This window comes from Salvelinus alpinus, chromosome 10 (genome assembly GCF_045679555.1).
Source record: "Salvelinus alpinus chromosome 10, SLU_Salpinus.1, whole genome shotgun sequence".
Lineage (NCBI taxonomy): Eukaryota > Metazoa > Chordata > Actinopteri > Salmoniformes > Salmonidae > Salvelinus > Salvelinus alpinus.
In genome coordinates, this window is record NC_092095.1 from 80,745,564 (window position 1) to 80,748,063 (window position 2,500).

The 2,500-nt window shown below is 53.1% G+C and overlaps 1 protein-coding gene across 1 annotated transcript in view; it reads left to right on the forward strand.

The window, feature by feature from the left end:
* epha6 (eph receptor A6) overlaps positions 1 to 2,500 on the forward strand; it is a 232,630-nt gene that overhangs the window by 122,112 nt on the left and 108,018 nt on the right. The window lies entirely within an intron of this gene.

A 2,500-nucleotide genomic window follows, 5' to 3' on the forward strand; every position in this document is an offset into this window, starting at 1 on the left:
GGGAGGAGAGGGAGGGAGAGGGGGAGGGAGGGAGGGAGAGGGAGGGGGGAGGGAGGGGGAGGGATCAGGCTCTGTGGCTGTAGTTACTGTGGACTCAAACCCACCTTCTAGAAGACAGCCAGTCATGTCACACCTGGCTCAGAACAGGGGAGGGGGAGGGAGGGAGAGGGGGAGGGAGGGGGATGGAGGGAGGGAGGGAGAGGAAGAGGGAGGGGGAGGGAGGAAAAGGGGTAGGGAGATGGGGGAGAGGGAGGGGGGAGATGGGGAGGGAGGGAGAGGGAGGGGGAGATGGGGAGGGAGGGAGGGGGGAGATGGGGAGGGAGGGAGAGGGAGGGGGAGGGAGGAAAATGGGGATGAGGGGGATGGGGATGAGGGGGGTGGGGATGGGGGAGGGAGGGGGAGAGGGGGATGGAAGGAGGAAGAGGGGGAGGAGGAGGAAGAGGGGGAGGAGGAGGGAGGAAGAGTGAGAAAGGGAAGAGGTGAGTGCACTGTGGTGGGTTAACTTGGTACTACATCAGTTTATGTCAGGTGGAGAATAATAATAATAATCATCATGATATTCATAATAATGAAACATTTCAAGGGGAGGTTTGAGGTAGTCCTGTAGTTGGTGAGGAAGAGGAGGTTTGAGGTTGTCCTGTAGTTGGGGAGGAAGGAGAGGTTTGAGGTAGTCCTGTAGTTGGTGAGGAAGGGGAGGTTTGAGGTAGTCCTGTAGTTGGGGAGGTTTGAGGTTGTCCTGTAGTTGGAGAGGAAGGAGAGGTTTGAGGTAGTCCTGTAGTTGGGGAGGTTTGAGGTTGTCCTGTAGTTGGGGAGGAAGGAGAGGTTTGAGGTAGTCCTGTAGTTGGGGAGGTTTGAGGTTGTCCTGTAGTTGGGGAGGAAGGAGAGGTTTGAGGTAGTCCTGTAGTTGGTGAGGAAGGGGAGGTTTGAGATAGTCCTGTAGTTGGTGAGGAAGGGGAGGTTTGAGGTAGTCCTGTAGTTGGTGAGGAAGAGGAGGTTTGAGGTAGTCCTGTAGTTGGTGAGGAAGAGGAGGTTTGAGGTAGTCCTGTAGTTGGTGAGGAAGGGGATGTTTGAGGTTGTCCTGTAGTTGGGGAGGTTTGAGGTTGTCCTGTAGTTGGGGAGGAAGGAGAGGTTTGAGGTAGTCCTGTAGTTGGGGAGGTTTGAGGTAGTCATGTAGTTGGTGAGGAAGGGGAGGTTTGAGGTAGTCCTGTAGTTGGTGAGGAAGGGGAGGTTTGAGGTAGTCCTGTAGTTGGTGAGGAAGAGGAGGTTTGAGGTAGTCCTGTAGTTGGTGAGGAAGGGGAGGTTTGAGGTAGTCCTGTAGTTGGTGAGGAAGGGGAGGTTTGAGGTAGTCCTGTTGTTGGTGAGGAAGATGAGGTTTGAGGTAGTCCTGTAGTTGGTGAGGAAGGGGAGGTTTGAGGTAGTCCTGTAGTTGGTGAGGAAGAGGAGGTTTGAGGTAGTCCTGTAGTTGGTGAGGAAGGGGATGTTTGAGGTTGTCCTGTAGTTGGGGAGGTTTGAGGTTGTCCTGTAGTTGGGGAGGAAGGAGAGGTTTGAGGTAGTCCTGTAGTTGGGGAGGTTTGAGGTAGTCATGTAGTTGGTGAGGAAGGGGAGGTTTGAGGTAGTCCTGTAGTTGGTGAGGAAGGGGAGGTTTGAGGTAGTCCTGTAGTTGGTGAGGAAGAGGAGGTTTGAGGTAGTCCTGTAGTTGGTGAGGAAGGGGAGGTTTGAGGTAGTCCTGTAGTTGGTGAGGAAGGGGAGGTTTGAGGTAGTCCTGTTGTTGGTGAGGAAGGGGAGGTTTGAGGTAGTCCTGTAGTTGGTGAGGAAGGGGAGGTTTGAGGTAGTCCTGTAGTTGGTGAGGAAGAGGAGGTTTGAGGTAGTCCTGTAGTTGGTGAGGAAGGGGAGGTTTGAGGTTGTCCTGTAGTTGGTGAGGAAGAGGAGGTTTGAGGTAGTCCTGTAGTTGGTGAGGAAGAGGAGGTTTGAGGTAGTCCTGTAGTTGGTGAGGAAGAGGAGGTTTGAGGTAGTCCTGTAGTTGGTGAGGAAGGGGATGTTTGAGGTTGTCCTGTAGTTGGGGAGGTTTGAGGTTGTCCTGTAGTTGGGGAGGAAGGGGAGGTTTGAGGTAGTCCTGTAGTTGGTGAGGAAGGGGAGGTTTGAGGTAGTCCTGTAGTTGGTGAGGAAGGGGAGGTTTGAGGTAGTCCTGTAGTTGGTGAGGAAGGGGAGGTTTGAGGTAGTTCTGTAGTTGGTGAGGATCTCAGGGGCCCTGTTTTTTCAGTTTTGGAGTTATAGCCGCGTTTTTCAATGGCAGATGTGAGGGATACATTTACAATATTGACCACCAGGGGGCAGAGAACAGGGAGGCATGCTTTAACTAAGGCAGTGGGCATGGAGTCATGGGAGCACGTTGTGGTTTGGGATTTAGAAAATGCTTCAGTAATGGTGGTCTCATTAACAAGGGAGAAGACATTAAGTCTGTTCACAGATGGTGGGGCGTATCTCTGGTCTCTCTCTCCCT